Genomic DNA, 24215 nt, shown 5'->3' with positions numbered 1-24215 from the left:
TTCTCTGCTTTTTTCTGTTTTGTTTTTAATTTTTATAGGAGTATGGTCGCTTTACAAAGCTGCGTTAGATGTACTTTCTGCTTTGAAAGCAATTCCTTCCTGGTCCATTTCACCCACCACACGGAGCGCTTCTAAAAGCGGGGACCTTGCCTTATTTGTTTGTACGCCAGTGCTTGGTACAGTATACATTTACATCAGTTGAAAGTCAGTGGTCTAAGAGCTGGAGGTAGGCAGGAGTCACCCCCAAATCCTCCGTTTTTGTGTGCGGAAAAGTCCAAGCGTTGGCAAGGAATTGGGATTACCAGGGGATCTGTTCACTGCTGGTAGGCAGAAATTGGTGCAACCACTGTGGTAAACCAATGATATCTATCAAGGGGACACCATACATATGCCCTCTGACCCATTAGCTGCAACAGAAATGCATGTGTGTTCACCAAAGGACGTAGGTAAGAATATTCACATCAGCCCTGTTCATAATGGCCTCAAAACTCTGTCCATCTTCGGCGAGATGGACAAATGCATTGTATGGGTTCACGAGATGGAAATCTACACAACAATGAGAATGAATAATTGAGAAGAATATACATCAACAGGGATGCCTCCTGTAAAGGTGAGCTTGAGTGAAGGAAGCCGACCCGGGAGGATATATCATGACTCTAATGATGGTTGTTGCTGTTTAGCCGCTAAGTCAAGTCCAACTCTAAAGTTTAAAGCATACAGGCATGAAGACATTTGGAGAACGGTTGGGACTGGTGCTGGGGAGCTCATGATAGGAGCCCATACATTGAGGAATAGGACTTACTCAACTGTCTGCACCACAAGTCCAAAACAGACACATCAATAAGGAAAAATGAAAGTGAAGGTGGCCCCAGGAGCTCTCCAAGGCTCACCTGGCCCTGCCTGGCTATTCTTGTCTCTCTCCTCTGCTAGCCTGACGCTCCGTGAGAGTGAAGACCATCTCTTCCCCATCACTGACTCCCAACCCCATGCACGCAGAATTGGCTCCGTAAACGCTAACAATGAAAAGTCCCCTGATTCAGGATGGAATGCTCTGAATTTTGGCCCCAGGGCTGTGGCTTTGAGAAAGGTCTGTTCTGAAGACAAATAGGTGCCTTTTCCCCATTGCCTCTGCCTGGAAAGGAGAGGAGGCAAGAATCTAGGAAACCAGGGTCTCCTAGGAAACTCCGGGGCCAGTCGCCCTTGTTGGCTCCTCCTCTCAGCCCCCACCCGGACTCGGAGGCTCCAAGTCAGCTTCTGGGTGGGTGGCCCTGGGTGATGGGCTCGTGGGGCTCCGTCTGGGGCTGCAGGGACCCCGGCTGCCCACCACCCTCTGCCAGCGCTCTATCAGTTCAGAAGGGAGCCTCCGGGTGTGTGCCAGCCCCCCACGACCACCCCCACCTCCCAGCCAGACCGTCTCTGCCAGGCTCACAGCTACGTGCCCTGATTATGCACAGCAAGCGTGCAGAAGTCCGGGCCGGGCTCCGGCCCTGCAGGAGGAGCGGCTCCTTGGTAGGTCAGCGGAGGAAGCGGAGGCTGGGCTTTGGCCCTGAGGACTGACTCAGCATCCTGGGACAGAGGGCCCGGGAGCCCCTTGAAACTGGGCAGAAAGCCAGCCCTGGCTTGGGCCTCAGAAGGTCCAGGACACACGACGGTGTAACATGACTGATAGAAATCACTGTCACTTCTTGGGCACTCGGATCCAGCCCTGTGCTAACAACAGTGTATATCTGCGATCCCACTTAATCGGCACAAGTGCCGTCAGATCCCGTTTCACGGTTTAGGAAACTGGGCAAAGGCTCTCGGCTAGTCTGCGGCCAAGCGCGATTCAATCTCCAGCTGACTCAACCTCTTGGGGCCTCAGTTTCCCCACCACGGAGAGGGAGAAAGACCAGTGCCCACCCTTCCCCCTCCCACAAGAGCAAACAGAAGCCACACGAATCTAGGGCAGGATCTCTGGCCGGGCGGGAGTCAGCCTGGGGCGAGCCCTACCTGAGGGGCTGGGCCAGACGGGTGAAGAAGCAGACCAAGGCCAAGGTCAGCACCAGGAGGAGGAGGCTGAGGGCTGCTGTGAGGACCAGGTCCAGGGTCGGGGACAGGAGGGCCATCTGGAACTAAGAGGGCCCCACGGAGCCGCCAGCACACCTCGGAACACTCGGTCACACGCGCCCTGGATGCCTGCTCCAAAGCCCTGGGTCAGTGGCCCTGACCTGGCTTTGTTCCTTGGGGTTAATCTTTGGGGATTAGCGCAGGAGGTGTGAAACGGGAGGAGGGACAATCCCCGAGGCTCTCCTCCTCCAGGCTGGTCCATCCCCACTGGAGGCTTGGCCGCTCCTCCTGCCTGCCCAAACATTTACTGAGCACATGCTATGTACCCGACTCTGCTCAAGGGACTAAGGACTCTGTGGGGAACAGGACATACACAGTTTCTGTTTTCCTGGAGATTCTTGACCAGCCCGGATAGGAAAAAGCACCTACTATGTGTCAGGCATTGTGCTGGGCGCCTTGTGGGATAAAAGCACAGAAGGAAAGGAACCCCTACCCAGGGTCATCGTCTTTTTTCTTTCTTTAAATAACTAACATATTGGATGATGCTGCTTTGCCAAAAGAGAATTCCTAGAAGCTTAAAAATAAAAGGTATAGCCAAGACATGGAAGCAACCCAAATGTCCATCAACAGATGAATGGATAAAGAAAATGCGGTACACACACACACACAGAGGAATATCACTCAGCCATAAAAAATGAAACCATGCCATTCACAGCAACACAGATGGACCCAGAGACCATCATACCAAGTGAAGCAAGTCAGATAAAGACAAACACCAAACAACACTGCCCACACGTGGAATCCAAAAACAACGATCCAAACGAACCCGACCACAAAAGAGAGACAGACTCATTGACCCAGAAAGCAAACCCAATGACGCCTTTTCCAGGCCATGGGGAAGGGACAAATTGCACAATTGTTTTTTTCCCAGCACCAGGAGCTGCTCCAACCATTTCCACGCCCAGGAACCTGTGTCTGCACTGAATCAGCCAGAGAGGTGAACCCTTGTCCAGAATAAGAGCAACTGTTCTTACTTAGCACCAATGGTGTGCCAGGCCCCACTTCCAGATGAAGGAAAAACAGATGCTCAGAGGTGCAGTGATGGAGTTGGAATTTGAACCCGGATCTGCTGGCCATCACAGCTGTAACCCCAACCCCAGCACTGCTTCAGGTCTGGGACTGTACCAGCCCTGCAGGGCGGCAAGGAGGCTTCAGTCAAGTCTCAGGCAGGTGTGCAAACCCAGCCATCAGCAGAGAATCAGCACACACAGGCTGGAGGGAGCTGAACCGCCCGCTGCCTAGAGGGGCCCTTCCTGCTTCCGAAGTGTCCCCAACCCCCTTTCCATTTTTCTTTGGTGGTGGTGGTTTAGTTGTTAAGTCATGTCCGACTCTTGTGATCCCATGGACAGAGGAGGCTGGCAGGCTACAGTCCATGGGATTCTCCAGGCAAGAATACTGGAGTAGGTTGCTATTTCCTTCTCCAGGGGATCTTCTCAACCCAGGAATCGAACCCTGGTCTCCTGCATTGTAGGCAGATTCTTTACCAACTAAGCTACAAGGGAAGCCCTTCATTTTTCTTTGACTTCCAACAACCTCTCAAGTCAGGATGGTGATTATAGTTCCCAGCTTATAGATTCAGAAGCTGAGGTTCAGAGAGGGGAAGCCACTGGATACCCACGGGGCCTGGGTGACTAAGAGACCAGGCCTTTTCCGATTTTATGTCCAGCCTCCTGGGACACCTCGGATCCCATGGTACAGAGCACCCAAGGATGGTAGGGGGAGATGCTTTTACCCTCTTGGTGCCAAGGGAGGACCCTGTTCCTGGCGCCAGAAACAGGGCGCCACTGAGCTAAGTAAGAAAACAGGAAACTCGTTGCATTACTCCCTTAAAACATTTTCTTTCTCTCTTTGCATCAGATCCTCACCGCATCCTAACGACATAGGCAGGGTAGATGGGGGGGGAACAAGGCTTATCAGGAAAGCCGTTCTGAGCTGTCACAGCCAGCAAGTCTGGTTCAAGTCCCAGCTCCATCACTTCCTGGCTGTGTGATGCTGGTCAGTTCCTGCATCAGAGAGCCTGCTGCCTTCTCCTTCTAACATCTCTCTCCCATTTAGGATACCCCAGAGGCAGGCCAGGCACTGAAATGTGACGTCCCTCCTTTTGCATGTGCATACGCAGTCGTGTCCGACTCTTTATGACCCCACGGACTGTAGCCTGCCAGGCTCCTCTGTCCATGGAATTCTCCAGGCAAGAATGTTGGAGTGGGTTGCCATTTCCTTCTCCAGGGGATCTTTCCAACCCAGGAATCAAACCCAGGTCTCTTGCATGGCAGGCAGATTCTTCACCATCTGAGCCACCAGGGAAGCCAAGAATACAGGAGTAGCTTGCCGTTTCCTAGTCCAGGTTAGCTTCCCAACCCAAGGAATGAACCCGTATCTCTTTCGTCTCCTGCATTGGCAGGCGAATTCTTTACCTCTGTGCCACCTGGGAAGCCCATACCTGATCTTACTTTCATCCTTATTAACCAACTGAGAGCTAGATACAATTGTCCCCCTTCCCAGGTGAGGGGAAAGGCCCAGGGGGCCGTGGTGACGATGACCCAGGGTGATGCAGAGCCAGGCCCTCACAGGGCTCCACGTGGGGCCTACCCGGGGGTCACCCCCGTTCCAGACCCTTCCCACCACAGCTCACCCAGGAGCCCCCCCCACCCCCACTCAGCTCTCAGGCCCGAGATGCCCCTTGTAGCTCCCTACTCACCGGCCCAACGAATCGATACGAGGCCGCGGCAGTGTCACCTTGGACTCCCAAGCAGTACACCGTGGGAGCAGTTATTCGTTCTCCGGGAGCCCCCAGTCTAGAGGTCACAGTTCAGCAATGTCTGGGCTGGGAAGCGTTCTTTGACCAGCTCTTCCCAAATGTCCCAGACCACAAAAATCACTTTGGGTGATTGCAGAAAAGTCCTGCTCCCAAATGGTACCCAGGGAGGTATATAGCCTGGCAAGTGTATGAGGGAACTTTATGGGGTGATGGAAGTATTCTTTACAATCATCTGGGAGGTAAAGTGTATAAATACGTAAAAATTCATCCAGGGGCTAATAACCCCTACCTTGCCTGAATTGTGGGCTTCCCTTGTGGCTCAGCTGGTAAAGAATCTGCCTGCAGTGGGGGGGACCTGGGTTCAATCCCGGGGTTGGGAAGATCCCCTGGAGAAGGGAAGGGCTACCCACTCCAGTATCCTGGCCTGGAGAATTCCATGGACTATAGTCCATGGGGTTGCAAAGAATCGGACACGACTGAGTGACTTTTACTTTCATTTTGCCGGAATTGTGAATTGTTAGGTGAGAAAGGTCTGCCAATATTTGAGTTTAGGAAACATTGGGAAAGAAAAGGTGTCCTGGGGATGGCTGCATTCAAATTTTAAAAGAAATTAAAGAGACATAACAACCTCCCCCCGCCTAATTAATTCTTAGCCCCCACCCCCACCTCAAACCTACTCAGAATCTCCCAGGGCAGGGCCTGGCAAGTCATCCCACGAGCAGATTAATTTGAGAAACACTGCCTTGGAGATGATCCCATTGCCCAGATGGGAAGATTAACGCCTAAAGAAGAGAAAAGACTTACCCCGGGTCTCCCGGCTGCTCCTCCCCATAGACATGCACCGAGAATAATCAGAACCAGCCCGGAGCCAGTGCCTCTGGGCTGTGAGCTGGGCCTTCTTGGCTTTTTCAAGGAACTGTGACTGAACAGAAGGGCTAAATGTTCCCAGTGCTTCCGATGGGGGGCGTGGGGAATGGGATGGGAGCTGGAGGGGGTCTGGCACCACCAGACCGGGCTGCAGCAGCTGCGTGGGGAGAGGAAGCCGCCGAAGATCAGCCCAGGAACACTTCAGCTGCCGGGTCAGAGAGAGGGGACACGGAATCGCTCTTGCAGCCAAGCCCAGCGTCCCTGGCAAGCCTTGCTGGCTGGGAGTTTATTCATTCAGGACGGAAGTTATTTACGGTTGCTGCCATAAAGCAGCCTCTGGGTGAAGGGCTCTGGAAGGAATGTGTGGTGGTCAGAGTGGGCTGCAGGTCAGACCCAAGGACAGACTTCCTTGGGAGGGCGGCGGGCCAGGTGCTGGGATAGAGTGAGACCTCTAGCCACTGCTGACAGCACCCCATCTTGGCAGAAAAAGACACGGGAGTGCCTGGGGAGGCGTGGCGTCAGCCCTGCCTGCTGCCAAGCCGTGGCATCTTCAGAGCTGTAATAAGATGCCAGCTTTCTCTCCACCACCACCACCACCCCCCCACCCCTGCGCCCAGGCACCTCCAGCCTCAGCCCCTCTGCACACTGCATTCCCTGGCCTGGAACAGGTCTTGAATGTTCCCTGCTGTCCACCCGAAGAAGTCCTCCCATCACCCTTCCCCCCTCGACCTCAGCTCTGCTGGGCCGCCCAGCACCCCCGTGTAGGACCTGGCGGGAGTTAACAGCTCCTCCCCTAGAAGCTGGGTGCTCAAGACCTGGAGCACATTTATCAGAATCTTAGAGATCCACGGGTGGTCGCTCCTCACCACGGGGTGAGCGCCTAGCGAGCAGGGATCTTGCTCTGTGGATGGCAGCCACCCCGCGGCTGGCAGAGCCCCAGTGCACAGCTGGCCGGCTGGGCAGGAATGTGGGTAGGCCGGTGGAAGGGTGGCAGGTCAATGCTGAGGGACTGAGGAGGCGGCTCGGCAGCAGGAAGCAAGCCCAGGAGCCAGGGCTCCAGGTTCAGACCCCGCTCCGCCCCTCAAGCCCGGGGGAGGGGGGCGGGCTCAGGGCCAGTGAGCCCACCCCTGGAGCCTCAGGCGTCTCATCGGCAAAGGGGGAGACTGAAGCCACAGGGTCGTTGTAAGGATTGTATGAGTTGATACACAGGTCGTGGCAAGCGGGCAGTGAGTGTCGCCTGGCAGCCACGGCCGCTGGGCAGCGTGGGGACGGACTCGGAGGCGAGAGGCTGGCGCTGAGAACACACAGGCCCTCCCCCGCCCACTCAGCCAGCGGGCACTCCCCCCGGGCGCACCACAGACCGCCCGCCAGGGAGGTCCGGGAGCTCCTTCTCGCTCTAAGACTCCAGAAACCGAAAAGCCTGCCTGGCTACTGGGCGCCTCCAGCCGGGGGAGGGGTTAGTTAAGACGTGGAGGTTCCAGTTCCCAGAGTCAAGGGGTGCCGCGTGTCCTGAGGACCAGATCCGCCTGTCCGTCTCTCTCTCACAGACACACCACCCAGCTGGGGACCTGCCGCTTTCTTTCCCTCTTGAAGCAGAAAGAGACCACCTTGGGTCAGCGGGGAAGCTTCCATGGGGCGGGGAGGAGGAGAGCCAGGCTGGAAGGATGGTAGAGTTAAAATGAATAGAGAGAGCGAGTGGTCCACACAGGGAACCCAAAAACGCAAAGGCAAGGAGGTAGCAATGTGGCATCTAGAGGTCGGGGCGGGGGCGGAAGGCAGGGGACCATTGGTGACAGAGGACAGAGTCAGCCAGGACAGACCCCAGAGTCTGTGGGGTCAAGTCCCCGAGGTCAGCGGGGTCAAGGGCAGGCGCTCGGCAGGCCCCACCTGACTTACATGCCTCTTGCTGACCCATTTCACAGATGAGGACTCTGAAGCTCAGACGGTCTGCCGCTCGCCCGAGGCCACACGGCAGAGCTGGAACCGAAAGCCTCAAGGGTCTGAGTTCTAGAGCTGTCGGTTTTTCTGCGGCTCTCTGGGGCGCCTGGCCCAGTCTGGGTGCCACACACTGGCTCCGCGGGCAAAGGACTGAAGCCAGTCAAGGTTCAACCGGAGGGAGGAGAGCTGGCAGCAGGGAGGTGGGGGAGGGAGAGGGCAGGGCCCAGAGGAGGAGGCCTGGGGACGCCGTGCCCGGGGAGGCCAGAGCGCCTGGGCAGGGGAGGGTCCGGGATGCTCCCACGCAGGCTGCCACCCTCCCACGGGAAGGACGTGCTCCCAGGCCACCTTGCTCGGGGCCAAGCCTGGGAGCTGAGCGGCATGGGGATGGGAGGTGTTCACCGTCTCTTGCCCTCAGGCACCCCACTCAGCACTCACAGCGGGAGCCCCTCTGGTACCAGAAGATGAGCTGTCCACGCTAACTTTCACAGCGGACAAGAAACAAAAGCCACAGAGAGTGTGTGCAATCTCCCCAGGGTCACACAGCGATCAACAGAAGGAACACGTCTCCCCACCAAACAGCCAAGATTTCTGGGGCTATTATGGGAAGCACAGGGCAGTCTGTGATGCACAGCATGGATGCCAGCGTCTTGGAATTCCAAACATTAGTGATTCCTGTCAACTGAAAAGAACATTTCAAATTGAGCCTATTCTAGAAAAAATCCTTATTTTACACACTTGGTCATTACATTTGTGATAAAAATAGCATATCTTTTCATAGCTCTTACTGTGTGCCAAACATTGTTCTAAACACTTCACCTATATTAATTCATTCAGTCTCCACAATAGCTTACTAGGTAGGCACTATGATTACACCCAGCTTGTTCAGTTCAGTCGCTCAGTCGTGTCCAGCTCTTTGCGACCCCATGGACTGCAGCACGCCAGGCCTCCCTGTCCATCACCAACTCCCGGAGTTTACTCAGACTCATGTGCATTGATGCCGTACACCCAACTTCCAGGTAACAAAAGAGAAGCACAGAGACCTTAAACACCTGATCCAAGATCACACAGCCAGAACGCGGCCAAGTCAAGAACTCAACATCGCTTGTGGATGTTCCTGTCTCCCAGGGCCAAGTGTAAACTCCTGAAGCAATCAGGAAGGTTAGAAACAAACCACGTCTTTTCTACCCGCAACGCGTACGTGATATGTGTGTGGGTGAATGGAAGACACACAGCTACCACCTGACTCATATTCACGATAAGCTCTTCCTGACTGTGCACCTCAGCCCCTGCAGGAGGGCTTCTTACCCCGACTTCCTGAAAGACAGGTGAGAGGTCACACCGAGTCCAAGTCTTTGATCACAGGAGGCCTGTCTGGCAGAGGGGACCACCCAGGGTGTGCGGGGTGCGGGGGGAGGGGTGGACCTCGGTTGGAGGCCTGGCTCCACCCCTGGACACACCCCTCCTCCCCCACCTCGGCTGGCCCTCCTGCAGGACCCTGGACCACCCTGGCTGCTCTCCCTGCCTGCCCCCCGCTGCCCCACGTGCCCTGGCAGTCTTCCCCAAGGAGAAGAAACCTCCATTCCACAGACGGCCCCACACAGGCCCTGAAAGTGGGGGCGCTGAGGCGGCTCTGAACTTCAGAGAAATGGACCATGAACTTGTAACCTTCTGGGTGGCAGCCAACACAAGCAGTATCCCCGGGTGGCCTGTGTCTGGTTTCTCCAGTGCCCGGCTCCCGTCGGAACAGGAAGGGCACGGATGTTCCCAGAGACAGGTCTCACTGCCCCGGGCCCACGGTAACAGCGCTCCTCACATTCCCAGGGAACCCCAGCGGCTGGCGGCTCCGGGTACTCCTGCACTTGATATCCCTGCTGACTCTGGGAGGGCGGGAATGCACCCTGCACCTGGGCAGAAAATATGGGCCTGCAGAGTGAGGGTCCCAACCAAGGGGAGCACGGCAGAGCAGAGCCCCCATCGCTGGTTGGCTTTGTGACCTTGGGCACGTCACTTGCCGTTTCTGGGCCTCAGTTTTCTCACGGGTCCAAAGGCAACCATCACAGTGCATACCTGTATCACTGGGCTGATCATCAGAACGAATTTCACAACAAACAGTAAGACAAAGACCCAGGGCTTGGCCCATATTAAACACTCAAAGTAAATGTTAGCTAGTAGGAGAAGCGAGAACAAGCGTGCCGGGCACTGAGTGCTTCCCAGGCCTTCCCTCGTCTAACCCTCCCGACACCACACGGTACGGGCGATTGTCGCTCCCGCTGCACAGAGAAGTTCAGTGGCTCAGCCAGGGCCACACAGCTGTCGACAGGAGGACCACTATGAAGAGGGAAGGGAAGCTCAATGGATGAAGCACCTACTACGTGCCAGGAGCTTTTTGTTCAGCCTTCCAAGAACCCGGCCAGGTGGGAATTACCAGCTCGGGTCAGAAGAGAAAAGTAAGGCTCAGAGAACTAAGGCAGGGTATGCAGAGTCATACCACAACCACGTGGGAGAGCTGGGATGCAGGCCAGGCATGTCTGGCTCCGAATCCAGGGCACTGGCTCTCCCAGCTCAGTCACATGCAGGACAACTTCCATCAGAGTCACCATCACTGACAGCAGATCCCGATGCCTCAGCCACCCCCAGGACAGGGGGCCCTGCGTCAGTGTGCCCTGTGACGTGTGTGTGTGTGTGTGTGTGTGTGTGCACACGTGCATGCAGCAGCGTCCTGAAAGTGCGCAAAGCAGGGCTCCTATTGTGCGTGCGTCCAGCCCCGTGACCGCTCCTCACGTCAGGCTGCTGCCTCTGTCCCCAGACCGGCTCCTCCTGGGCCTCCACGTGACTGCAGCCTCCTCAGGACCTCTCCCGCCTGGAAGAGGCACTTAAGGGGGGGCTTTCAGCCACACCGGCCCCCTCCCTCCGGGGTCAGCCCCTTGGGTTTGTAAGTTTACACAAAGGGGCTGAGACGCATGGTGACTGCTCAGAGTTACAAGTCAGAGTCCTGGCCGGTTACTCAAGGGCTGTTCTCGCACCTGTCAAGCAGGAACAATAAATGCCTCTCCACTTCCAGTAATGGCTTCTTGAGAGAGAAGGCGCTCTACAGACTGTCAAGAGCTATGCAGGTTTCTGTTTCTATGGCTTTCTGCTGTTTCCCCTTCTGAGAACTGAGAACCACCTGGATGGTGTGGGGTGGGGGGCAATGGGGAGGTGCGCTGTGTGGAGCCTGAAGATGAAGCAAGCTCTCAGCAGGTGGAATAGAGAGATGCAGAGAATCTGACTCTTTGATGACACTGCCTGAGCCCCTGGATACAGCCATGCCTGAAGCCTACCTCTGAACATCCAAGTTACATGAGCTAATTACCTCCCCCTATTGCTTACCTTGGATTTTCTGTTATTTGGAACATAGAACCTGAACTCAGAACTCCAGTTTAGCCCATTTTTCTCAGCTGCTTACATTGTAAACAACCACATCATGTCACTCAGCTAGTTGTCTCTATCAAAGGAAAAAATCTTGCAAACGAGTTAAGGACAGATCAGTAAGTTTCAAGTGGATGATAAAATGAGGCCAACTGATACAAGTTAGGTCTTTGTGGAATCTATTAACTTGTAGAATCGTAGAAAGTCCATGGGGAGGGTTTGCCTAAAAGCCCTACTACATGCAAGACTCAGACCGTCCGCTTCCAACAGGTTGTTGTCAGTTGAGTTTAACAACTCTTTGACCACCTGGTTCCAAGTGTCTACTATGTGCCTGGTCCTATGCTGAGGGCCACAGGTACAATCAGCCTTCCAGGCCCTTTGGTCTAACAATGCTAGGTCACCAAACACATTTTCACTATATTTTACACAAAGCCCTGGGAGGCTGGCCTACAAGGGGGAAACTGCTGCACCCATTTCACAGAGAAGGAAATAGAGACTCAGAGGGGTGTAGTGACTTGCCCAACTGCTAAACAGGGGCAGGGCCAGGCCAAGCCTCTGGATCTGTCTGGCTCCAAACCCAGTGCCTTTTCTCCCAGCCTTTTGGATGGTAAAGATGGTGCTGGGACTGACATTTCTTTGAGGTAGTTTGTTCCACTTAGGGGCAATCAGAGGGCTTCGCTGGTGGCCCAGTGGCAAAGATGCAGGAGATGCGGGCTTGATCCCTGAGTTGGGAGGATCCCCTGGAGGAGGCAATGGCAATCCACTCCAGTATTCTTGCCTAGAAAATTCCATGGACAGAGTGACTGGCAGGATGCAGTCCACGGGGCCACAAAGAGGAGGCCATGACCGTGCAACTGAGCATGCCTGCACAGGGCAATCAGAGTGGTTTAAAAAGCTAAAGAAAGCAGGGAAGCCTAGTATCATGGGCTTCCTGTTTGTCCTGAGGGTCTTGGCTCCGTGAGAAGCCCCAGTACTCAGGCCCATCCGGCTTTACAGGGCTCTCCTACAGGGCTCACTTCCTGCAGGCTGTGGCCAGAAAGGGTTCAGCCACCACCCTAAAATCCAGGCTCCAAATGCTTTCATGGGCAGCCCGTGGCATCCCAAGTGAGCTGTCCTATTGCCTCTGCCCAGCATCTTTAAGATCCAACTGACACAGCCTCAACATCCATCATTTGACCACTGCTTACTGAGCATCTGCTATATACCAGGGGCAAATCCCTGCTGGGAGGGTGAGCAGACAGCAAGAAAATAAGTAAAATCAGTAGGATAATGCAGGAAAATAAGTAAAATCAGTAGGATAATGCAGGAAAATAAGTAAAATCAGTAGGTAATGGTAAGTGAGATGGAGAAATAGAAGGCAGGGAGGAGAGATGGTATTTGAAGGGGAGTTTTTGTTGTTGTTTTGGGGTGGGGTTTTTTTTTTTTTGCAGTTTTATTTATTTATTTATTTATTTGCAGTTTTAAATAGAGAGATCAGAGACGGTCTCACCAGGAAAACATCTCACTGGAGCCTTGCAATAATCCACACAGTTGAGAACTGCAAACAAGGAAACCAAGACTTCAGGACTAAAAAGTCCACACATGCCAATCTAAGCAGCCGTGGAGCTGAGATTCTGGTGCACTGATACTTCTCCCTTACCAAAGGTTACTAGCAGCCCTTTTGCAGCCACATGTTCAAACCTGCAAGAGTAAACGGCAGGGCTGGGGTCAGCCCTGGTGCCACAGTCTGGAACCGCCTTTTAGCAAGACCTACAACTGCTTCCGCAGGCCTCGCTCTCCAGCGTCAGCTCTGGGCTTGTTGAATCTCAGTTCTCCTCTTTGCTGACTCAGTGTCCTCTAAGACTATTGCTCTCCTTCCCAGAGCCCCTCTGGCTCTCTCTCTCAGGTCACTTGAGCCACTAATTGTACAACCCACCCTCGTTCTGTCTCCTCAATTAACTTCTGGCCCATCACGAAACCTGTATTTGCATGAAACCTACAAAAGACATCTTGTGGAAGGCCTAGGGCAGGCAGACAGCTGGCATACGTGTGGAACGGGGAGGGGGCATTCTCACCGAGTTTTCCCATCTGGATTTGTTCAATAATCTCCCAAACCTCAGACTAATCTTTCTGAATATGAGGCAGAGTGGGAAAGGCCTTGGCCTTGGAGAAGCTGGATACAAGGTTAAGTCTTGGCGGTACGGCTTTGAAAGTGATTTTATGTCTGAGGCTGCAGTTTCCTTATCTGTAAGACAGGGTTACAGATTCTCATTTTGCAAGGTTGTTAAAACATCCTGATTTTGCAAGGCTGTTTTAAAGATGAAATGCAATGGAGAGTTATCTGTTAGGCAATAATATTGGGTAGTATTTTTAAAAAATTTAGATAGAGCCTGGCAGACAAACATCAAGATTTCATGGACTGGAATGAAGAAAGGTCCGTGTGATGGTGAACCACCACCGTCAGCACGGTGACAGCTGCATTCATTCACCTCCTACACCCTGAGGGAGGCACCCTTAGGATCAACCTTATTAGACAGAAGCTGGGGGGGAAAGCATAGCGACTGAGTAACTTGCCTATGGTCACAGAGCAGACAAGTGGCAGAGTTGGGATTACGAACCCAAATTGTCCAAGCCCGAAGTGTAAGCTCCTAACCACTATGCTAGGTTAGCAAATGAGGTTCCACGAGCTGAACTAGCTACTCATTGAAACACAGAAATTAAGTAAGTCCAGAACCTTCATTCTTAACCACTGTATTAGGGGAAACGCTGACTGAAACTGCTCACCCTAGCCAGGCACCGCAGTAACCGCTTATGTGAGCTATTTTACAACACGTCCTGGTAAGCAACACGGAACTAACAAGTCACCACCAACCAGAAGCATTCGGGAAAGGTCAAGAGGAGACGCCACGTGTCCTACCCACCTCTCAGAATCCTCCTCGTCGGAATCCGTTTTGGCTGGGCAATGTGTGCACCACCCGTCATGTTCAGGTCATTATTGATATTACCAGGTAGAATGCCCTCACCGGGTCAGTTAATAATGTCTGCTCTGACTCTGGCCATAAATATGAGTTTTCTTCTGTGATTCAAGCTCAATCAGACCAACAAGCGAAGTTTCAGCCAAGGAATAAAATCTCCCACAATTATGGGATGGATTTATGTAGAAAACACCAGGCGATAGTAATTTAAGTTTAAAGTTGCCTCTATGTTGGGAACAATTAAATCATCCTAAGGATAATCAGTCTAGAAACACTAGGAACTGGACTGTGTGCCTTGTGGACAATGCACGCTCAACTCACTTCAGTCGTGTCCAGCTCTTTGGGGCCCTGTGGACTGTAGCCCACCAGGCTCCTGTGTCCATGGGGATTCTCCAGGCAAGAATACTAGAGTGGGTTGCCATGCCCTCCTCCAGGGGATCTTCCTTATGGACAATGCCAAAACATAATTTCCTTGAAAGATAAGGATTGGTACAGAATAGACTAAATTAGATGACCTGGAATATATTGGGCTGCACCTAATGGAAGTTTTGGCTCAGTTCTTACTTATGACTTTACTAATACTGCTAGCTATGTTATTTGTATTTTATCTTTTACAAAATTGCTATTTCCTATATAATCAAATGTTTGACTGAGCCTCTGATAAAATGATGACATGTAAATCCATGAGCTCAGTGACTGTAACAGTGTCTAACTCTAGATATGAGAAGAAGCAACAAGAGGGAATATTTTCCTGTATCATAAGAGGCTAGTAAAGATAGGTGGTCTGGAGCTTTTTGGCACTGTTAATGAGGCCTAGTCCAATAGTACATTGAGTGGCCTGTCAACGAAATCTTTGCCAGACCTGGGAATAAGCATTCCCGGCACCATGGGATATAAATGGTCATGAAATGCGCCCCCAAACCATGGTCAAATTTATGACCATGAACGGAGTCTGCTGACTGGAAATCAGCACTTGTCATCTACCTCTGCAAAGATTAAATTACTGCAGCTGCTGACCTTCAACAACCTCTTGAAAGTAGTTCAGGGTGGAGATCAGGAATGAGGCACTTGGTACTCTGGGAAAAACTGGAAGAAGAGACTTTCAAATAGTTATTTCCAGGAGAAGACTTTATGAGTCCCAATTCTGGCATCTTATCATACCTAGAGAAATACTAACATCATTAATGGTGACATCTGCTTTGGCTATTAAGAAGAATATTACAGTTAAAAGTAAAAATGGAGTAACTGTGACTCAGACATCCAAAGAAATAACTAGATGACGCTACGGTTGTAACTTAAGGCTAGTCCTTGTGTTGCTAAGAAACTGTTTGCTGAGCTGTGTCAGACTTAGATGCCACCAGATGTTCTCAAAACAATGTCTTCTGGCCATTAGTAACTGCAACCTTACTTTTTAAAGGTCTTCTCTTGTAACTATTACATTTTTAGATAAGGAAATTGCTTTAGATCATACACTAACAAAAAGAAGAGACATATATGATGACCAATAGCACCTTTTATCTATATGTTAATATTACATTTAAAGTTAAAACCTACTTAGATGAGTTTCCCCAAAATACCAGGTCCAACTGGGTTTCAGGCTTACTCTCCTGAAAAGAAATGAGATTTATTCTATTAAAATTCCACTTGTCACTCCTCCAACTACCTTTAATTGGGTCGGTTACACCAACATGGCAGACCAAGGGACTGAGGTTTTAATCATATAAGACTCAGATCCAAGACTTGCAACTCAGAAAAACTTACAGTTCAGAGTCGATTCTTCAAATTGAGGCAGCACCATGCCACATTTTGACAGGAAGTTGCCAGAGCCGTAGTGGCCCAGTTCCCTGAATTAAAACTGAGCAGGACTCTGTGGGCCTTTGCAGTACAGATCCCTTCTGGGTCCTCTATTTCTTTATATCCTTGTAGGAAATAGGCTTCATTCCGCCTCCTTGACCTTTCCTGAGTTCTCTGGAACTCAGATGCAAACAGCGGCTGATAAGGGAAGGGAGAAGATAGAGAAACAGGGGAGAGCATTCAAGTGGCGGCAGAGCCTTGGGGCAGGATCCCAGTGCCCACTCAACAAACACGCATAACAGTATCTTTGAGAACCGGGCCCCCATCCTGGTGGAGATGGTAACTTCAAGCTGAATGTTAGACGCCTGGAGCCACTGCCCTATTACTTCACCATCAACAAATCAGAAGAAAATCACACCCTGAAGCCCTTCGCCTTCCTTTCCTGGGGCCTGGTGATGACCATCCTGTTAGGCCTCCTGTTATGTTCTCCGTTTCATCTCCGATGGGGTCAAATAGTTTCAGGCTAAATTGTCACCACGAGAGTGAGTGTCGGTTTTGGGCACAGAATACCTATATGCAGATCATGTGGAGAGAGACTTCTATCTACGAGGCAGGACGACAGCCATCTCAGCTAGAAGCAGTTACAGAAGAAAGGGATTGCTGCTCCAGTTCCCAAGAAGTATCTTGAGTAGGAACTGAAGTCTCTCAGCAGGGAGTTGTTAGGGGAAACACAAAACTGGCCAAGCACCATAGTTACTATTTGCATAAGTTACTTTATGACAGGAGTTCCTGGTAAGGAACAGGGAACTAACAAGCTACTACCACCTGGAAGAATTTGGGAAAGGTCAAAAGGAGATGTCACATGTCCTACTAGCCCTCCAGAGTCCTCCGTGTTCCATGTGGAATCCATCGTGGCTTGAGCAATGCGAGTACCATCAGGAAAGACTCTGAGTCAAAATGGTTGGTCAGAGACAACCTGGAAATGAATCCCACCACCATAAAACCCAAGACTGCAAGCCATGTAGTGGAGCAGTCCTCCTGGGTTCCCAATAAAGCCTCTTGCCTGGTCAGCACGTGTGTCTCCTCAGACAATTCATTTCTGAGTGTTAGACAAGAGCCCACTTCCAGAACCTAAATGGGGTCCCCCACTTCCTGAAACAACTGTACCAGCTTGTCAGAGCTAAAAGGGGCTCTATAATAATCTAACTCAATACTCTCAATTTTTCCCCGCAGGGGCCTAAAGGTCCAGAGAGGTAGTGAGACTTTCCCAAAGTCACACAGTCAGTTACTTGAATAGGATGGGCATCTGGTTTCCTAACTCTAGAACCCCATGCTCCTAATGAGTATCACACTGCCCACGAGAGGCCTTCAGGAAAAGAATCTTGAGGATGTACCAGAATTTTTCCAGCAGAAGTGCAGGGAAGACAGACTAATTAGAGTGAACAGCAGCACATGTGAAGGTCTGGAGGTCAAAGTCCTTTTTTTAGGGAACAGTGAGTTGCTAGTTGCATGCAAAGGTTGGGGCAGGAACAGATGATAAAGCTGACTTTTCATATTAAACCAAATTTCATATTTCCACATGGTCCTTCTATTGTGTAATGCTGTTCTAATACAGTTTCTTATACTGTTTTACATTGCCAATATCTTTCCTTATCTATTTTGTATGCTCCTGATGCTAATTAAAAATTCTGGGTCTTTGTGTCCCAATGTGGCTGACTCCAGTGCTATCCTGAGTCGGTTCGCTGGTTTTCTTTTGAAGTTTTGTGCTCCAGCTGGCGATGCCGTGGGGGTGCTGCACGTACGTTCCCTTGAAACAGTGAGGGAAGACATATGGCTCTGGGCCCCTTTCCCGCAAATCAACACCAGAGTAACAATAGAGCAAAACGTCACTATGCCTAGGAACTTGTGGAGGGAAGCGGAGTCTCCTGAGGAGGTGGAAGGGGGTGGGGGGGTGGGGACGCCGCCGCCAGGAGAAGGGGTAGGGCCTGGAGCGGGCGTGGAGAACAACACGGAACAGAACACAGAGTTTGGGCTCTGCTCTTGCCTCTTTGCATCAAGACTTCCCCAGCACAACCCCTCCATCCCCCGTCCCAGCCCCCGCCCCCAAAACATGCCCACTTGCCCTCGAGAAATGAAGGCCAGCGTTCTCACTGGAACAGGCAGGGCCCAGGCAGACGGCCCAAGTGTCTGCTAGAGTAACATCAGGGCCACGGAGCAGGCCCTAAGGAACTGCAGAAATCAAGAGCGAACTAACAGGCTGACAGTCACTCCACCAGCCCTTCTCTTCCAGACCTGGAGGTTGGTGGACTCTGACCTAGGCAGACAGTCCCCTCCCCTGGCTGCTTCTTGCTAGCACTCAGAAAGCGAGGCTCAGGACTTCCCTGGTAATCCACTGGGTAAAAACCTGCCTGCCAATGCAAGGGACGTGGGTTCGGTTCCCGGTCTGGGAAGATTCCACACACCACGGCGCAACTAAAGCCATGTGCCACGACCACTGAGCCCCGGCGTGCCGCAACTGGCCCCCGCCTGCCGCAACTAGAAAAAACCTGTGCACAGCGATGAAGACTCAGCACAGCCAGAAATAAACAGAGTTTTAAAAAAAAGAAAGTGAGGCTCAGTCCCGTAGAGTTAGTTACTTGGTGGGGGTGGGGGGAGTTGTGATGCTAAACCCGGGGAGGAACTATGCAATTCTGGCACCTGGGGGTCTCCACTCTGGGACTGGCCTCTCCTTGGGCTCAACCATGCTGACAGAGACCAGGGTCAGGCTTGGATTTTTATCCCAATATGCAGCACCAGACAGGCGAGCTGAATGTTCCCTTCCCCTGAGGAATGAGATCACGGGTTAAAGAACAGGGAATCCGGGGAGCACACCGCCTTCCAAAGAAAAACAAACTGATTAGAGATACCACTGGACCTGGCCAGGTTCAACAGATGGATTTTAAAACAAGAATTCTAAAACAAGCATTAGAAACACGTGAAAGAAATACAATATTAGTGAAATAAAAGAGAATAAGAAATTGTTAAAGGATCCAGGTGGAAATATTCCATATGAAAAACCAGTTGAAACAACAAATATAATAGGTAGAATGAATTATAGAACAGATACAGCATCTGAGCAATGAAATACGGAACTGGGATATCAGATGGAGGACTATCTCTAGGAAGCAGCCAGAAAGGATGAAGAAATAGAAAATATGAAAGAAATGGTAAAAGATTGGTTAAAAGTTAAACACCAACCCCCATCTTACTCTATCAATTTGAAATGGATCATAAACCTAATTATAAAAGTCAGAACTATAAAGCAATTATCCTTCAATTTAAAAAAATAAGTAAAGCCAGAACCATAATGCTTCTAGAAGATAATATAAGCAGAGATCTCTGTGACTCTGGGTAAGACAAGGAGTCTTAAATTCATTTAAAAAATTGGTAAGTTGGACTTCACTCAACATTTAAAATTTCTACTCATCAGAAGATAGCATTGGGCTTCCCTGGTAGTCCAGTGGTTAATAATCCACTTTGCAATGCAAGGGACACCAGTTTCATCCCTGGTTCAGGAAGATCCCACATGCCACAGGGCAACTAAGCCCAAAGCGGTAACTACTGAAGCCTCTGTGCCCAGAGGCTGTGCTCCATAACAAAGAATGGCCCCCGAGTGCAGCAAACAAGACCCACCATGGCCAAAAAATAAATAAATCTTAAAAAAAAAGACATCATTAAGAAACTGAACAGATAAGAATATTCTAGAAAAGAATCTGCACAATACACATAGCTTACAAAAGACTTCTACCCAGGAAATAAAGAACTCCTGAAGTTGACAGGGTGGCTCAGTGGTAAAGAATCCACTTCCCAATGCGGGAGACGCAGGTTCGATCCCTGGTCGGGAAGATTCTCTGGAGGAGGAAATGGCAGCCCACTCCAGTATTCTTGCCTGGAGAATCCCATGGACAGAGGAACCTAGCGGGCTACAGTCCATGGAGTGGCAAAGAGTCAGACATGAATGAGCACGCACACACGAAGTTCCCAAGAAAATGATTAACTCTTCCTCCCCACGCCACACAAAGGGCCAGAGACTTAACCATTGCAAAAAAAGAGAAAACATACAAGTGACCAATAGCTCTAGGTACTTCACATCATTATCAGGTAAATAAAAATTTAAAAAACACCTCTCATATCCACCAGAATGACTAACACCAAGTCAACATGACAAAAACGTAGAGAAACTCATGATTGTGTAATAATCTTTTGAAAAAGAGTTTGTCAAACAAACATATACTTATGACACGATCCAGCCACTTCACTCCTAAGTATTTACACTCAAAGATTATAAAGCATTCAAAGGAACTTTATTCATAATATCCCCAAACTGGAAATAGTTCAAATATTCAGTAACTGAAGAATGAATAAACAATGGTGGTATGGTATAGCAATACAATGGAAAATCACTTGGTTAAAAAAAAGAGAGCTACCAAGGCAACAAACACAGATAAATATCAAAAGCATTATGCTAAGTGAAAGAAGCTAGACATAGAGAGTACTTGCTGTATGCTTTCATTTATGTGAAATTCTAGAAGAGGACTAATCTTATTTATGGTAAAGGAATGGGAATAATGATTGCAATTTGGGAGGAAAAATAGACTGGAAAGGGGTATGAGGGAACTCGATAGAAAATTTTTTTAAATCTTATTTTGGGGTTCTGTTTATAAGGTAATGTGATGGGTCAAAATACTACATTGACTGGGGGGGAAGGTCCATTTTCATTCCAATTCCAAAGAAGGGCAATGCCAAAGAATATTCAAACTACCACACTATTGCACTCATTTCACATGCTAGCAAAGAAATGCTCAAAATCCTTCAAGCTAGGCTTCAACAGTAATTGAATCAAGAACTTCCAGATGTACAAGCTGGATTTAGAAAAAGGCAAAAGAACCAGAGATCAAATCGCCATCTATTGATCATAAAAAAAGCTAGAGAATTCTGGAAAAACATCTACTTCTGCTTCATTGACTACGCTAAAGCCTTTGACTGTGTAGACCACAACAAACTGTGGAAAATTCTTAAAGACATGGGAATACCAGACCACCTGACCTGCCTTCTGTGAAATCTGCATGCAGGTCAAGAAGCAATAGTTAGAGCCGGACATGGAACAATGGACTGGTTCTAAATTGGGAAAGGAGTTCATCAAGGCTACATATTGTCACCCTGCTTATTTAACTTATATGCAGAGTACCAGGCTGGATAAAGCACAAACTGGAATCAAAATCAGTAACTTCAGATATGCAGATGACACCACCCTTATGGCAGAAAGCAAAGAGGAACTAAAGAGCCTCTTGATGAAGGTGAGAGAGAGTGAAAAAGCTGGCTTAAAACTCAACATTCAGAAAATGAAGATCATGGCATCCTGTCCCATGAGTTCATGGCAAAACAGATGGGGAAACAATGGAAACAGTGACAGACTTTATTTTCTTGGGCTCCAAAATCAATGCAGATGGTGACTACAGCCATGAAATTAAAAGATGCTTGCTCCTTGGAAGAAAAGCAACGATAAACCTAGACAGCATATTAAAAAGCAGAGACATTACTTTGCCAACAAAGGTTCGTATAGTCAAAGCTATGGTTTTTCCAGTAGTCATGTATGGATGTGAGAGTTGGACCATAAAGAAAGCTGAGCACCAAAGAATTGATGCTTTTCAACTGTGGTGCTGGAGAAGACTCTTGAGAGTTCCCTGGTTTGCAAGGAGATCAAATCAGTTCATCCTAAAGGAAATCAGTCCTGAATATTCATTAGAAGGGTTGATGCATGTGCTCGCTTTGGCAGCACATATACTAAAATTAGAAGGACTGATGCTGAAGCTAAAGCTCCAATACTTGGCCACCAGAGGAAAAGAACCAAGTCATTGGAAAAGACCCTGATGCTGGGAAAGATTGAAGGCAGGAGAAGAAGATGACAGAGAATGAGACGGTTGAATGGCATCACTGACTCAGTGGATGTGAGTTTGAGCAAACTCTGGGAGACGGTGAAGGACAGGAAATGTTGGCATGGTGCTGTCCATGGGGTTGCAAAGAATTGGACATAACTGAGCAACTCACAACAACAACGGATACCTGCATACATATGGCTGAGTCCCTTTGCTGCTTACCTGAAATGACCACAACATTGTTATTTGGCTATCAGTTCAGTTCAGTCACTCAGTCATGTCCAGTTCTATGAGTTTTATAGTTATTATGCTATACGTCAATACAAAATATAAAGTTAAAAAAAACCCACTACACTGAACACTTAAGATCTGTACATTTTATTGAATGAAATTATATATCAACAACAAAAAAAGAGAGATGAAATATAATTGCCAACATCTAGATATTAAGGGTCCCAGGAGAGGAAAATAAATCAAAGGAGGAGATATTGGAAGAAATAATGAAGATAACCTTGGAACTGAAGAAAGATGATAGATCTCAATTTGAAAGGGCCCCAAATACACCAAACAGGATGAATAATGAAACATGCACACTGAGAAATATTACAGTGAATATTAGAATAAAAAAGCATTCTCAAAGTCCAGAGAAAAACAGATCACTTACAAAGGAGTAAGTGTCAAATTGAATTGACCAAAGTACCAAAGGAAAAGAATCTGAACTGAGAATTTCATATCCAGCTAAATTGCCATTCAAATGTTAAAGGTTTGTACACCCCCCAAAATTTTTTTGAAGTAATTAATACTTCAGTAATAGAAACAAATTCCTCAGATGATACTAAAGATATATGAAAGCTGAGCAAGTAACTTAGTAAACTTTGGTGTTTAAAAAAAAATTCCAGATCAAAGAAAAGAGTAAGATATATATATATATAGCTACAGTCCACAGGATCACAGAGTCAGACATGACTGAAGTGACTTAGCATGTGCATAGACACACACACACACCTCAGAACTAAAAAATCTAGACAACTTTAAAGTGCTGTCATGGGGGCTCAAAGGCAAGTTGTTGAAGAGCTTAAGGGCTGAGAGGGAAGAGAGAGACCAAGGGATATGAGAAAATGCTCATCTTGTCTATGTAGGCAAAGCTACAGCTAATAATTTTTTAAAGTAATAAACTATTAAAAGAAAAATAAGTTGCAATGAAAAAGTAGGGTAGCAGAAACAAAGTACACACACATTCTTTTCAGGAACACGCAAACAAAAAATTCATCACACACCAGGCCACAAAGCAAGTCTCACATCTTAAACAGCAGGTCTTCACACAGTCCACATTCTCTGACCATTAACTTAGAAGTCAGTTTTTAAAAGAACAAACAATTCCCCCTATATTTGGAGATTTAAAAAAGAATTCCTAAGTAACTCATACATCAGAGAAATGCCACAGCAGAAATTAAACACCACTTAGCACTAATTGATGATAAAACACGATGAATCAAAAATTGTTCAGTGCAGCAAAGAAAGGCTAAAAATTAATAAACTAAGTTTCCAATTAAGGAAATTAAAAAAAACAGAAACTCAAATAAACTGAAAGGAGATTATAAAGAGCAAAATCAACAAAACAGGAAAAAAAAAAAAAGATTAAGTTGAGAAGATCAAAGCCACAAACTGGTCCTTTAAAAAAGATGATAAACTTGAGGCAAGATTAATTTTAAAAAATAAAGAGAGGGAGAAAGAGATAATACATAGTTATTACAGAACAGAGAAATATAATTAAGAAAATGCTATAAGCAACCTTTGCCAATAAGTATAAAAATGTAGATTAAATGCATACATTTCTAAAAATATATAAATATGTGCAACCCCGTGGACTACAGCCTGCCAGGCTCCTCTGTCCATGGGATTCTCCAGGCAAGAATACTGGAATGGGTTGCCATGCCTTCCTCCAGGGGATCTTCCCAAGCCAGGGATCAAACCCAGGTCTCCCACATTGTAGGCAGATTCTTTACTGTCTGAGCCACCAAAGAAGTCCATATATTTGTAACATACCAAAACTGACTCAAGAAATAAGAAGACTACATTTAAAAATGGTAACAGCAGGGCTTCCCTGGTGGTCCAGTGGTTAAGAAGATGCCTCGCCGCAAAGTGACACACATCACCACATAATGGAGCAGGAAGATAAAAGCTAAGGCTTCAAAGCACAGACGTGAGGAACTATAGCAGCTACAAGCTCTTACACACCCTTTCTTGTTTGCCCAACGACTTCCGACCTTTTCATCCAAGCATCGCTATGAGAGACACAGAGCTCCGTGGAGAACAGAAGCCGGCTCAGCAGAGTGAAGCCCCTCAGGGCCCAGGGCTTTCATTACGGAGTTCTCTCAACTGTTGTGCATGTTTGAAATTTTTTACCATAAAGTGTTGGAAAAACAAATAAGTAAACATGCATTAGTTTGATTAAATTAAAAAAAAAAAGGAATC

General features: G+C 48.8%; 1 protein-coding gene across 2 annotated transcripts in view; it reads right to left on the bottom strand.

Annotated features, from left to right (window-relative positions):
- ALPL (alkaline phosphatase, biomineralization associated) overlaps window positions 1–24215 on the bottom strand; it is a 62909-nt gene that overhangs the window by 21829 nt on the left and 16865 nt on the right. Inside the window, exon 1 of one of the 2 annotated variants that reach the window (XM_043444905.1) lies at window positions 7628–7780. The exons of the other annotated variant lie outside the window; for it this stretch is intronic. The gene's annotated coding sequence lies outside the window, so the exon portion shown is untranslated. Of the gene's footprint in view, window positions 1–7627; window positions 7781–24215 lie in introns of those variants that run through there. 2 annotated transcript variants of the gene reach the window in all.

This window comes from Cervus canadensis, chromosome 24 (genome assembly GCF_019320065.1).
Source record: "Cervus canadensis isolate Bull #8, Minnesota chromosome 24, ASM1932006v1, whole genome shotgun sequence".
NCBI classification, from domain to species: domain Eukaryota; kingdom Metazoa; phylum Chordata; class Mammalia; order Artiodactyla; family Cervidae; genus Cervus; species Cervus canadensis.
Note: the sequence above shows the minus strand (reverse complement) of the source record. Positions and strands in the feature narration are given on the sequence as shown.